The sequence below is a fragment of the Ursus americanus genome, chromosome 22 (assembly GCF_024610735.1).
Source record: "Ursus americanus isolate L20-20 chromosome 22, mUrsAme1.1.p, whole genome shotgun sequence".
In the NCBI taxonomy this organism is placed as follows: Eukaryota; Metazoa; Chordata; class Mammalia; order Carnivora; family Ursidae; genus Ursus; species Ursus americanus.
This window is the reverse complement of record NC_142148.1, coordinates 43,610,643-43,625,766: the sequence shown is the minus strand read 5'-3', so window position 1 is coordinate 43,625,766 and position 15,124 is coordinate 43,610,643. Positions and strand designations below refer to the sequence as shown.

Here is a 15,124-nt window from a genome sequence, read left to right as displayed (position 1 = left end):
TTTTGCTTTTTCATTCCATACACCTCCCTTAAATATACAAATTATGTGCCTGGCAGAATCTGCCTCCTTTTAATAATACACAGCATTTGCGAAATGGTATGTTGAAGAAGTGTGGGTGTGCTGTATGAGCACAGAAAACCCTCGCGTCTGAGAGGGTCTGCTCACTTCTTGAGCTTTTTATTGAACTTTTAATAAATAAATAAATAAATATCAGTGTGTTCAGCAACACGATTTCATTGTGAAATCACTTTCAAAGTAAGTTCATCTCTGTAAATGTTGACATGGTAGTTTTTGGTCATGGAAAAGAAATGTGCTGTTGTCAGATTGCTGGGGGGGGTTTATTTCTATTTTCATTACTAAGTCAGTAGTCGAGGAAGACTTGCATATAGAGCCAAACATGAGTGCTTGAAAGAGTTTATTTAAATGCCTAATTTGTTCTGCAGAAAAGGGGTTCATAAAGCTTCCATATTGCAGTAAGAACCCGTGTTGCTTTTCTTTTTTCAGCAACTAAAAACAATTTTGGTGTTCAAAACATTTGCTTTTATGAATTTGTGAAGGTAGGTTTAATGTTCTGTCATGTTTATCTCTAGGCACATTAGCACCTGGCTAGTGACTGTCTGGCCAGAGGGCAGTCGTGCTGGAGCAGCCTTGACCGGGTGCAGTTAGGACAAGAGAAACCTTTGGGGAAGCTAAGAGTTCTCCTTATCACCTCAACCAGAATGTCAGTTTTATAAGTGAAAGACATGTTAATGTCCTGCAGACTCTCCTTACTTGGACCTGGTGGATATGGGCAGGGGAGAAAAATGGATGATTCAGCCATTTCTGAGAAGTACAGGCAGGAAAGAATGCCAGGATAGAGGACGAGACCCCAGAGTTCCAGTTTCTGTGCTGCCACAAGTGGGTGCGGGTCTTGGGAAGGTCTCTTAATTTCTTTGGACTTTTATTTCCTCAGGTGTAGCATTCCGTTTGGGGACCAAGTATTCTCTGCAGTCCTTTGCAGGGATTCTAAGTGCCCCTTTAAGACAATGGGCCCTGTTTGATCCTTCCCTTCCTATACACCCATCCTTTCCCTAAGCTGCCCCAACTTACCAGGTTGCTGTCAAGGTGGTATTTGTCTCCCTTGTAGGCTCAGCAGCTACATACTCAGAGCGTATGCGTGTGTGTGTGTGCGCTGTATGCTCACATGCTCACATTGCTCTTCAGGAAGACAGCTAGCCCAGGACCTTCACCTGGAGCCAGTGCCCAGAAATGCTGGTTAAGGTTGATGCACCAGAAATCACAAAAGCATTTGCACATGTAAGGTGAAGGGTAACCAGTATTGGCATCTCTGTTTGAAAGGAAATCTTTTACTAATGTGGCTTCATTATATATGGAGTATGTTTGACTGCAACATGGTTATGGAAATTTCTTTTTATTTCATCTATGCAATTTTCTTAAATATTTATCTCAACCTCAACCAAATAACCTTTTTGAGATTAAGGCATATCCTTTAAAATATTCTGGGAAGTTCTCAGGGAAAGTAAGTTATAAACTTCTGAATATGTGAAGAATCGTTTATTCTAAAAGGTAATTGAGAATGCTGAATAACCAGAATTTACTAAAAGACTTTTTTTTTAAGATTTTATTTTTTTAAGTAATCTCTACATCCTACATGGGGCTTGAACTTACAGCCCCAAGATCAAACATCGCATGCTCTGCTGACTAAGCCAGCCAGGCATCCCAGAAATATGTTATTAAATCTATTATCATGATATATTGTTTTAGGAATTTATTATTATTGTTACTGGAGTTTTTTTAGTAAAGGAATGACATTGAGAACTTTGTGAAAGGCAGCTGTCATTTGCAGATGTTATATCAAAAACAAATTTCTAATTCATTGCCACTCCTAATTAGAGGAATTCCCTGGATACAAGGGATTTATATTATTTCTTTTGTCCAGTTTTTGAAAGACTCTCTGAGTCACCCACAAGCAGTTGACAAAAAATAATAAAGAACATTTATTTATAAGATAAGCCCCAATACAGATGGAAAAAATCTATAGCCTATTATTAACTCCTAGCTCCTGTTTTATCCTTTACAACAATTTGGCTATTGAGAATTCTTTCTCCATTGATTTACCTCAAAAGTTGACATTGTTTTTCCTTTTTTTCAGTTTTCCTTTGATATATACATCTTTCTATCCTTTGCCTTATCCTTCCTCCCTCGGCAGCCAGACCCAGCCTGTGTAAATGTACGCTGTGTGGCAAACGGTAGAGCCCGCTTTGTGTCAGAAACCAAGACTGTTCTCATCCTCTACCTCTGAGCTGCCTCAGTAGGAAGGGCCTCCTGGCCAAGAGACCGGGTGTGTTCTCCTGATTGTTCTGTCAGGGTGTCAGAAGTACACAGAACTCCTCTGTGAGAAGAAACAACGCCCAGTGCCCCCAGAATTCAAGAATTTCTCCTGAAGGTGTATTTTCTGTACACTCCTTGAAATCTATTAGTTTGTTGTTTGTTGTTTGGGGGTTTTGTTGTAAGGTTTCTTCGTGCATACTTCCATCACAGCTGCATCTCACTGATTATGGGCTGCTTCTAGCGTTAGTCATAGGAAGAAGTGTACTTATTGTTTTAAGGAATGGGTTTTTGATTGTCTTAAGTGTGGTGTTGCCAAAAATAGGAGGAAGGGGCTATTCTTTCTTATTTTCTTTTTGTTGGTTGTCATTGTTGCCTGGAGTAGGCAACTCTGAATAGTTTTAGACTGAATATCTCCTTGATTTTCCTCTTTGGAATTAAGATGCCCACTCTCCCCCCACCCCAAGAGTACTGTCATAAGGGGGAAGACACTCATTATTTTTCATAATTAGTAAAACTAACAGTTTCATCCTTATTTGCTCTTGTCTGAGTCTCCTCAAGTGTGACTATTCCTCTGTGCTCTAGGTGCTGATCTCAAGATAGGTTTAGTCAATCTTTGCAGTTTTTACATCTCTGTGTTTTGACTGTGAAGCTTGTTCTCAAACCCACCAAATGGAAGAAGAGGGATAGCACCAGAAGCCTGCTCAGGACCCTAGGACCACACTGTCACCCTTTCATCCTGGCCTTTTGGGCACCTCCATGAAGCAAAAAGACAGTCACAACAGATCGTGTTCTAGAAATGTGCAGGGGGTCAGCCGATTTGGTTAATGTCCAGTGGTCAGAGCCTCAGGAGCTGGAGGCTTCTTCTCACTCATTCAGGCAATGTATCTGTTGAGGCTGCTTCATGCCAGACACAGTGTCAAGGGCTGGTGGTCTCATGCTCCTGGAATCCCAGTTTTAGTAAGGGAGAGAGCCAATAAATAAGTAAGTAAATGGTTCAACTAGAGACTTTCAGATAGGAGCTTTGGTGTTATAAAGAAAATTAAACAGAGTGACAGGATGGGCAAGAAGGAAGCAGCTTTAGTTCAGGTAGGGGGGATTCTAGTTTCCAGTCCAGCATCTAGGGAGCTTGGAAGTCATCACCCCCATCGTAACAACATGAAGAAAGCTCAACAAACTGAAAATCAGCAGCTCTTCTTTGACCCATCAGAGAATTAAAGTCACAAGGAAAATCATTGCCCCCAAGTTGGAGAGACAGGCAGATACACAGAATCATAACTTGCCATAGCAGAAACCCGGGAACAGAAATCCCTGGGGAACCAATAACAGGGTAGGAAAATGTCAACTGTAGTTGACCAATTGCTGGAGGCTACCTGTACACAAATTTGCAAGTTAGAGTCAAGAGGGGCCTGGTCTTTGGGAGACCCCCACACTTCTGTGTGTTTTCACTCTAGGAGCCCTACCACTTTCTCACAGTGAGGATTGGAGGGGGGAAAAACCCTCGTACTTCAGCAGAGGGAGGGGAAGGAAGCCATTTTGAAATACACCTGGAGCGTTCTGTTCTTCTTAACCAAGCCTGTCCTGAAGAGGAGTGTTTTACCAGAGCCCTTACCTACTGGGGTTTTACCAGAACCTAGCCAACCTGGGGGAAAGGAAGCACCAAACTCAAGTTCCCTCTAGCTTTGCTATCTCACCTAAGGAGGAAGTGGGGAACAGAAAAACAAAACAAATCTGAGAAGCACTTGTGAAGGTCATAGCCCAGAGACCCAGGCTCATTGAAAGACTGAGACCTGATTATAAGTCTGTGGAACACTTCTCCCCCACACCTTATCACAACATCAAAAGGACTTTTGTATAGTAACAACTGAAAGAACCTCACATCTAAGACCTTATTTAGGAGAGACAATAGGGGAGACAAAAACACAGGCATCCAAGGAGATTTTAGCCTTTGTCATGATCTTCGACAGCTTCAGCAGACAATAGGCAGAACCTGACTCCAAGAGAGACACACATAAAGCCTCACACTAAAGACCTATTTATTTCAGTTCCTTTTACATGGTATATTATGTTCAGCTTTTAACAAAAAACTACAAGGCATACTAAAAGTCAAAAAAAAAAAAAAGCCAGTTTGAAGAGACAAAACAAGCATCAGAATCAGACTCAGATTTGGCAGAGATTTTGAAATTATCAGAGCAGGAGTTTAAAATAATTATGATTAATATGTTCAGAGTTATAATAGAAAAGGTGGACAGCATGCAAGAAGAGATAACTTAATGTAGCAGAGAGATGCAGACTCCAAGAAAGAATTAAAAGGAAATGCTAGAAATAAAAAACACTGTAACAGAAATGAAAATGCCTGTGATGGGCTCATTAATCAACTGGACAACTGAGGAAAGGAGTTGTGAGCTTGAAGATAAGTCAGTAGAAACCTTGGAACTGAAATGCAAAAGGAAAAAATGATGAAAAAACCTGAACAGGGACACCTGAGTGGCTCAGTTGGTTAGTGTCTGCCTTAGGCTCAGGTCATGATCCCAAGGTCCTGGGATCAAGCCCCACGTAGGGATCCCTGGTCAGCGGGGAACCTGCTTCTCCCTCTCCCCACTATCACCCCCACCCTGCTCATGCTTTCTCTCGCTGTCTCTCTCTCTCTCTCTCTCTCTCTTTCTCTCTCTCTCTTTCTCTCTCTTTCTCTCTCTCAAATAAATAAAATCTTAAAAAAAAAAAAAGGCCTGAATAAAACATTTAAGACCTGTGGGACAAAGGTAAAAGATCTAATATACACCTCATGGGACTACCAAGAGGAAAAGAAAGGAACAGAAGAACTATTTGAAATTATAATTAAATATATAATATATTTTTAATATACATGAGAATTTTTCAAATTAATGACAGATACTAAACCACAACTCCAGGAAGCATAGAAAATACCAAGTAGGATAAATACTAAGATATCTATAGCTAGATATATCATATTCAAACTATGTTTTAGAAACTGAATGTTTGTGCCCCTGCCCCCGGAATTCATTGTTTGAAACCTAACCTCCAAGGTGATGGTATTTGGAGATAGGGCCTTTGGGAGGTGATTAGGTCGTCAGGGTAAAGCCCTTAGGAATGGAATTAGTTACAAAAGAGACCCCAGAGCACTCCCTTACCACTTCCTCCATGTGAGGACATAGAGACAGCCATCTATGAACCAGGAAGCAGGCCCTCACCAGACACCAGGTCTCCTGACATCTTAGTCTTGGACTTTCCAGCCTCCAGAACTGTGAGAAATAAATTTCTGTTGTTACAAGCTACCCAGTGTATGACATGTTGTTATAGCGGCCCAAACAGACTAAGACATACCAAAAATCAAAAATAAAGGGAAAATCTTGAAAGAAACCAGAGTTTAAAAATAACTATAGAGGAGCATGGGTAAGTAATACAGTAGACTCCTCTTCAGAAATCATAAAAGCGAGAAGCAAGTGGATGAAAATGAAGTGTTGAAAGAAACCCACCAACATAGTATTCTGTATCCTTCAAAAGGGAAAGAAAAAATAAGGATTTTACAGACACGGGGCGCCTGGGTGGCACAGCGGTTAAGCGTCTGCCTTCGGCTCAGGGCGTGATCCCGGCGTTATGGGACCGAGCCCCACATCAGGCTCCTCCGCTATGAGCCTGCTTCTTCCTCTCCCACTCCCCCTGCTTGTGTTCCCTCTCTCGCTGGCTGTCTCTCTCTCTGTCAAATAAATAAATAAAATCTTAAAAAAAAAAAAAAGGATTTTACAGACAAACAAAGCTTAGGAAATCTGTGGGCAGTCGACCTGCCTTGCAAGAAATGTTAAAATAAATTCATCAAAGAGAAGGAAAATGATATAGATCAGAAATACAGATCTACTTTTAAAAGGAAGAGCTTTAGAGAAGAAATAAATGTAGGGAAATGAAATCTTTTGTTTTTCTAATTCCTAATTGATCTAGCAGATAATAGTTTGTTCTAAATAATAATAGCAACCATGTATTCAGTGATTGGATAAGTAATGAATGACAGCAATGTTACGAGGATGGAAGGAAAGAATTGGCAATACTCTGTTATAAGGTATTTGTACTACCTGTGGAGCAGAATAGTGCTATTTGAAAGAGGACTTGAATTAGTTACAAATGTCTATGTCAAACTCAAGAACAATCAGCAAAAAAAGTGAAAAAAAAATAAAAAGCTATCATGGATATGCTAAGAAAAGAGAAAAATTGGAATTATATAAAATGTTCAATTAAAATCAGAGAAGGCATGGGGAGCCTGGGTGGCCTGGTCTGTTAAGTGTCCGACTTTTGGTTTCAGCTCAAGTCATGATCTCAGGGTTGTGAGATCGATCCCCACGTCAGGCTGTTTGCTGGGTTCAGAGCCTACTTAAGATTCTCTCTCCCCTCTCATCCTCTCCCCCCGCCCCCCGCCTCTCCTGCTGGCATACACACTCTCTCTCTCAAAAAAAAAAAAAAAAATCAGAGAAGACAGAAAAAGGATAGGAAATGACAAGAGGAACAAGTGAAATACACTAACAGACCTGGTGGATAGTAATCTAACTATATCAATCCTCACTTTACATGTCAACAGTCCAAATACACCAATTAAAAGAAAAAAGACTGTCAGTGGATTAAAAAAGAAAGCAAACCCAACTGTATGTTGTCTACAAGAAACCTACTTTAAATTATAAAGGCACAGATTAAAAGTAAAGGGATGGAGAAAGATATCCCACACTAACACGAATTAGTAGAAAGCTGGACTGGCTATATCAATACCAGACAAAGCTGACTTCAGAGAAAGGAAAATGATCAGGGATGAAGAGGGACACTATAGGTGGGCAGAGAAAGCTCCCCCAGGGGTGATGCTTTAGCTCCCCAGGAGGTGACCCCCAAATGGAGCAGGAGAGGCACCCCTCAAGGAGCATCAAGCAAAGAGGACAGCAAGAGCAAAGTCCTTACAGAGGCATGAGCTTCATAAGAATGAGGAAAGATGTCTGCTGTGGCCAGAGTAGGGGGAGGGGGTGCAAAGAGGAAGGCTGGGGAAGCTGAGAGCTTCCATGGCTCCAAGTGAAGACTCTGACCTTGATAAGCTTAGAAAGGCAGGCAGTCTAACCACATTCTTCTCTGTAAAATAGATTAAGTGTCAGCCTCAAGGAATTGTGGGCATTACTTATTTGCCTGTGATCTCTGAGCTCCGAACCTGGCCCAGCAGAGGGAGCTTAGTAAAAGGAGCCACAACCATTGTGCTCATCATCAAAAATCAAATATTCCTGGGTTCTTTAACCCCTTGTTCTATGATTCATTTGTTATTCTGTTTTAATATAACCTCTTGATTAATTCCAAAATAGTTCAATTATGTATATTACTTTCATCTCAGTTACTAAGAATTCTAGTCCAAAGGCGTCAAAGGAGAATCCCTTATAGACCCAGTTAATCCATCAGCCTACTTTAAAAGACATTCATGGAGATGCTATGGTTGTTCCCTAAGGGAACTTTCTCCCTATTTGGAAATTCTTTTTCTGTGTCTACCCCAGGCTCTGCAAAATAGGGTTTAAGTGTGTTTTCACTTATCTTTCAAGAAACTAGCCCAAGTCCAATGAGCTGTTTTCCAGCTGGCCCCTCCTCAGCAAGCATCACCTCACTGGTGACCTTGTGGAGTTGTGCATTCCCAGAGGACACTGCCATGCCATCCCCTTTCCACGTCTGTGCATAAGAAGGTCAGAACAGGTGATCTTTAAGGGCTCTTCTGCCTCTGCCATCTAGGATTCCAGGACCTGCTATAGTTTCCCCCTCTGGGAAGTTCACAATCCCATAGTGTGAACTTAAGAACTGAAAGAGTATATTTGCACCCATAAAGTTATGCTTGAGATGTCAAAATGAGTGCCAGATAAATTAAAAATTAAAAACTTGCATTGAAGTACAATAAATTTCCCACTGGAAAAAAAACAAACAAACAATAGCAGTTATGTTATTTGCCAGAGAGGCTGAGGAGTCCCTAGACTGAAAACTTTATTAAAATTTTGTAAAAATAAAATGTGTTAAATTCTAAGCACTCTCACGTGCTCTGTGTTTCCATAGGTCTTGTACAGATCATTTCTTGATGGAGAATCCCATACTGAAAGCAGTTCTGGCTCTAGAGTAACTAGAGTCAAGCCTCTCTGGAGTAATATAAGGATTCTCCTCTTATATCTGTACCTGAACTAAAGGTTCAGGCTTTTTTTCCTTTTCCTTTCCCTCTTTCTTTTCCTTTTTTTTTTTTTTTTTTTTTGCCTTCTTGAATACATATTTTTATCTCCCCTGCAAACTGCTTATGCGTAAGCGGTGTGACATATTTACCTCTGTTTTCCTCTGCAGCCCTTATTGGGGCTTTGATGAAAGTGGGCAAATACATAACTATTAAACTGATAAAATCTGAAATCTCTTCCCTTTTGACCTAGAAAGATTCTATGTAATCTTCAAAATTTTCAGGCAAAACTTTAGAGTCCTTTAATTATCTGTTTTTCCCCAAAATGATCTTCTGTTACTTAGAGAATATATCTAGACAATATAAAGATTGAAACTGATGGAAATAAACATTCTCTTTCTCAGAAGAAGCGTACCTTATATTTCTCTTAAAGTTTTTACCCTTATCTAAATATTGTATGGTTTTTCTACCTGCTGTCATTTAGACAGTACTATTTGCAACCCACTTTAGAGATTAATAAAGCATTTGAATGTTTCCAGCCACTCTGTAAGGGGAGTAGGGCATACCACACCTCTCCTGGGCTCCAGATACATCCACATATGTAAGTGTAGTAAGTTACCAAGGAAACTTGGTTTCTTGGCAGCCAAACCAAGTGCAGAATTTGAATCCCAGGAGTCTCAACCTCTGTAAGAGTAGAAAGGAGTTCATTTTCACCTTCACCTAAGTATGTGGATGCTTATAAACGAAGGCTGATTACATTCGTGTGGCTCTGTATGTACCTATCCTGTGTACACTTTATAGGCATACATGTGGAGTCCAGCAGAAACTTGAATGCTGGGTCTCTGTGCTGTCACCCACCTCTTGCATTATAAAGGTAGTGCCAATAAGCTGGGTGCAGAAATCCTAGCCATATCTTTGTTATGAACACATGCCCCCGGTTTTTCAAATGGGATGCATAACTGACCAAACTGTGTAACTCAAGCCACCCGTACTCTGCATTTATTGCTTTCAGTGTGGCCTGGTTCTCAGTAGACCTGTACATGGCAGTGTTCCGGTTCTGGAAGCTGGAGGTTGTTATCCATGAGGAAGGTGAACAGAGCTCAGTTGTTTGTTACCTTGCTTTGGAACATCAAGGTGTCTTGACTGAATCTGTGAAAGATTAATCCCCACAAATCAAGTGGAGATTTCATCTCACTTCTTTTTTTTAATAATAATTTTTTATTATGTTATGTTAGTCACCATACAGTATATCCTTAGTTTCTGATGTAGTGTTCCATGATTCATTGTTTGTGTATAACACCCAGTGCTCCATGCAATACGTGCCCTCCTTAATACCCATCACCGGCCTGTCCCAATCCCCCACCCCCCTCCCCTCTGAAGCCCTCAGTTTGTTTCCCAGAGTCCACAGAAGGGGGAATGAACCATGAAAGACTGTGGACTCATCTCACTTTCTGTGTCCCAAGGACTCTCCTCTGTCCTGGCTCCCGCAGCTGGACACCTCCTCGTGCTGGCACACTAAGCAGTGTTGCAGCATGAACTTCAGTGCCGTCCCTCCTCTGCAAAGAACTTTCTCTGCTTTCATACTATCTGGCCGAGAGAACCTGGGTGTGACAGTGTCCTGGCCTGGACCCAGGCCTGATAAGGAGAAAACCATCTGGGCTCCACTTTCTAGGTTTGTGCTTCCTCTCTCAGATGTGTTTCCTTTAGTGATAGGGGATCCACATGCACCTCCTAACTTGCAACTGGTGAGGAAATCTTAGGCTCTGGTCATCATGCTAGGGGAGGGCAGCTATGAGTCGTCCAGGGTCTTTAGTTTTTTGTGAACACATGTGCTCAGCAGGGATGAAATGCTGAGTTAAGGTTCTGATTATTAATTGTATTAGCCTTTCTCTAAAGAACCAACTTTTGATCTTTGTTATTGTCTCTATTGTGTGGTTGTTTCTATTTCATTAAAGCCTACTTTTGTTTTCACTATTTCTTCCCTTCTGGTTTCTTCTGAGTTTATTTTATTCTTTTGGATTTTAAATATTTCTCAAGGTTGATGTCTGTCTCATTAAGTTGTGGCTTTTATTCCTTGCTAATAAGAGCATTTAATCCCACATATTCCCTCTCAGTACCACTTCAACATCTAATATCTACTCTTTTCATGACTATTTAGCTTAACATATTTTTTGGTAAGTATTTTTGTTATTTAGAAGTTATTTAGAAGTATGTTTCTTAATTTCTAAACATAGAGATCTGTGCTAGTTATCCTCTTGTTGTAGATTTTTAACTTAATAGCTCTTTGGGCACAGAATAAGAATTGTATAATTTCAACTCCTTGAAATTTTCAGAGACTTGCTTTATGACCTAGACTAGGGCTTAGCAAACTTTTTCTGTAAAGGACCAGGTAGTGAATCTTAGGCTTTGTGGCCCACACAGTGTCTGTCACAGCTACTCAGCTCTTTTCTGTGTGAAAACAGGTAGAAGCAATATGTAAGTGAAGGATTGTGGCTCTGTTCCAGTAATACTTTATTTTTTGACTAATTTTGAATTTTATATCATTATTACATGTCACAAAATATTTTTTTCAACCATTTAAAAAAGTGAAAAACATTCTCAGCTTACAAGCCGTACACAAAAGGCACCAGGCTTGGAATCAGACCCCATAGGCTCTATTTGTAGATCCTTGGCCTAGAATATGGTCTATTTTTTTAAAATATTCTATGCATGCTTGAAAAGAATGTGTTCTACAATCGTTGGGTGAAATATTTTGTATGTATCCATCAGGATGAGTTTGTTGCGTTGTTCAAATCTTCTGTAGTCTTATTTTTTTAAATATTTTTAACATAACATTAATCAAGAAAAGGGCATAAATTTAAGTGTACAGCTTGACGATGTTTTCAAAGCAAATGATTTAATGCTTCCCAGATGTAAACATAGGATATTGCCAGCTGCCAGAAATCTCCCTACACTCCCTCACATTCACTAATCCCCTGAAAAGTTGGCCACTGTTCTGATGTTTTTCACTATTGATTAGTTTTACCTGCTTTTGAACTATCTGTGAATGGAACTACATAGTGTGAACTTCTTTGTGTTTGTTTCTTTCACTCAGCATAATATTTGGGTCATTCCCATGATGTTACATGTAGTTGTGGTTTGTTCATCTCATTAACTGTGGAATTTTCTGTTGGTTGAATGTACCACAATCTTTTCATTCATTCTCCTATTGATGGACATTGAGGATATGTCCAGTTTGGTGAATATATGTGACTTGACTTTTCACTTTCATTATGAACAGAATGTTTTACATTTTTATTAAGTCCCACTAATTTTTTTTCTTTTATGATTGGTGCCTTTTATACCCTAAGAAACCCTTGCCTAATCCCAAATTGTGAAGATTTTCTCATGTTTTCTTCTGGAAACCTTGTGGTTCTAGCTTTACTATTTTGATCTATAATCCATCTAAATTTTCATGTGTAATATGAGGTAGAAGCCAAGGTTCACTTTTAAAAATGGCCACCTGTTTGTTTCAGTACCTTTTTTGAAACAGACTTTCCTTTTCCTATAAAACTGATGTGCTGCTTTATTACAAATCACTTGGATCTATTCTTGGGCCCTGTATTCTGTTCTGCTATATATATCAAATAGCTATATCAAATAGATATATTTGTCTATCTGGTACCAACATTATGATATATTAAATATTAAAGTTTTATAGTATGCCTCAAAATTAGGTAATATAAATCTTACTGTCTTGGCTAACTTAAGTTTTTTCATTTTAATATAAATTTAGAATGAATTTATTTATATCTATAAAAACAGCTTGGTAGAATTTTGATTTGGTTGTGCTGAATCTATTGCTCCATTTCAGCAGACTTGATACCTTGACACATGGAAACTTCAATCCATGAACATTGTACATCTTTCCATTTTTTAGGTTGTCTCTAATTTACCTCAGCAATGTTTGGGTATGTGTGTGTGTGTGTGTGTGTGTGTGTGTGTGTGTGTGTGTGTACCTTTTGTCAGATTTATTCCTAGGTATTTGATGTTTTTGATGCTACTATGAACAGTATTTGTAAATGTCATTTTCCAATTTTTGGAGGCTAACATTCAGAAGTATAATTGATTTGGAGGGTATGTTGTATCCTGTGACCCTTCAAAATCCAGTTAGTTCTAGTTAAATTCCTTTGGATTTCTCATGTATATAATGATGTTATCTGTAAATAAAAATGACTTTACTTGTTTCTAATCTTTATGTTCCTTTCTTTGTTCTTTTCTTTCTCTTATTTTCTTTGTTGTAATGACTAAGATCTTCAAAAATGTTGAATAGAAAAGGTGACATAGACATCCTTGCCTTTTCAGATCTTAGGTGGAAAACACTTAATACTTCACCATTAATTATGTTACAATTTTTTTTTCTTTAAGAGTTTATCAAATTGAGGAAGTTCTCTTCTATTCCCAGTTTGCTGGGAATTTTTTTAAATCATGAATGAGAGTGTAATTTTATGCTTTTTCTGTATCTATCTAGAAGGTCATAGATTTTTTTCTTCTTTATTTTATGAAAGTAGTAAATCGCATTAATGGATCTATGATTGTTAAACCAGCCTTGGTTTTTATGCAAAATACCACTTGATCAAGATACATTGTCTTTTGTATATAGTGCTGTATTTAATTTGCCAGAAATTTGTAAGGGATTTTTATGTCTTTGTTGAGGGATGTTAGTTCATAGATTTCTTACATCAGCACCTTGCGTCCACTCCTTTGGGCAGAGCTAGTCTTCCATATACCATTGTATACCCAGCTCCTCTCCCAGTGCCAACCACAGAAAAGGTATTCCACAAACAAATAGTCTTTGATACAAGTTAAAAGACCTATGCTGCAGATCTGCATTTATTAAATAATTTAAAACTTTTAAAATAACAATTAATTTCACCCATTCAGCCAGTATTTACATTGCAACCATGTGCCAGGTACAGTGGAGGTTTCTCTCCACCATCTCACTGGAAGTTTCTCTCCACCATCTCCGGCAGCTCCTCCTCAGTCTTTGCTAATTCTTCCTCATGTCTCCAGCCTCTAAATATTGGAGGGCCGCAGGATTAGTCCTTGAACCTCTTTTCTTGCTCATCTGATCATCCAGTCTCATGGCTGTTGACACCATCCATAAATAACTGTTATGAATCTCCAGCCGGAGCATCTCCCTTGACTTCCAGCCTGATCTATCTGCTGCCACCCCCATACATCAACACCAATATCTAACAGGCATCTCAAACTTAGCATGTTTAAAATTGAACTAGTGACCCTCCCTTTTGGTCTTCTCCACTTCAGGGAAAGGTGGCCCCAACCTTCCAATTGCCAGGCATAAACCATGGCATCAACCTTGATGCCTCTTTTTCTCTCTCACTTCATTAGTAATCCCCAACAAATCCTGTCTACCTTCAAACTATATCCAAAAACCTACCACTTCTCACCACTTCTGCCACCATTCTGATCCAAGCTATCATCATCTCTTGCCTGGATCATTCACCAATTCCCTAACTGTTTTCCATAATGCTTACTTTTTGCAATTTTCCCAACACAACCACCAGAACATACCTTTAAAATGTAAGGTGAGATCAGATCTCCCACTTCCCTAAACCCCCCAGAAGGCTTTTATCTTGCTCAGAGCAGAAATCAGAATCCTTTAAGGCCCTTCTTATTACCTGCCCAACATTATTGCCTTCTGGTCTTTTTCTTGCTCACTCAGCTCCAGCCTCTGTGGCTTGCTTACTATCTCTTAACCATAGCAGTTCCACTCCCACCACAGGGCTGGGTGGGCTGGGTGTTTGCTGTTCCTTGGCCTGGAATGCTCTTCCATCAGATGGCCTTATAACATGAGGTTCATTCCCTCACTCCTGTCAAGCTTTTACTGAAGTGTCATCTTCTCCTTGAAGCCCTCCCTGGTCATGTGATCTAAAATTGGAGGACTTCTTCCCCTCAGAAGGAGTCCTATTGCTTTTCTTTACTCTATTTTTCACCTTAGCACTTTAACTACCTAATATATATTTTATGTATTTATACTATTTATTCTCTCAAACCTCCAATAAATTATAAGCTCAAGGAATTTCATTATTCACTGCTGTGTCCCCAGTGAATAGAACAGTGTCTGTCACATAATAAATATTTTTGAATAAATGAATAAACAAGTGAGAGAGTGAATAAATACAAGAGTTACAAGGCAGACCAAGTCCTTGACCTTATGGAGCTGACAATCTCCATATTAATAAGTGGAGTCGATGAATTTCTAATGGAGAAAAAAAAGTGAGAGCACGAAAAGACAGGCACCAGAACTTTGTGGGTTGCCCCAGTAGTAAAATTGGGTCCAGTGAAGGAATGCCAAGCCTCTAATAAAGAAGTAGGAAAAAATGAGGATAACGCAATCATCTTAGAAACAGAGGAAAGAAGATTCAAGAATGAGCATTATAAATGGGACCTTGTAGCTGTTAACAGTGATAGTCATCCTCTCCTTTAAGAGTCAGTACACATCAGGATCCATGCAGAAACATTGCCAATTCCAAACAGGTTTCAGAAGGATGCAAGGCTAGGAGGTGTGCAGTGAGACACGGCTGTGTATTGTACATAATCCACGTGATGTAG

At 39.5% G+C, this 15,124-nt stretch overlaps 1 protein-coding gene across 3 annotated transcripts in view; it reads left to right on the top strand.

The window, feature by feature from the left end:
- The window catches only part of RALGAPA2 (Ral GTPase activating protein catalytic subunit alpha 2), a 312,880-nt gene that overhangs the window by 213,427 nt on the left and 84,329 nt on the right, over window positions 1–15,124 (top strand). The window lies entirely within an intron of this gene.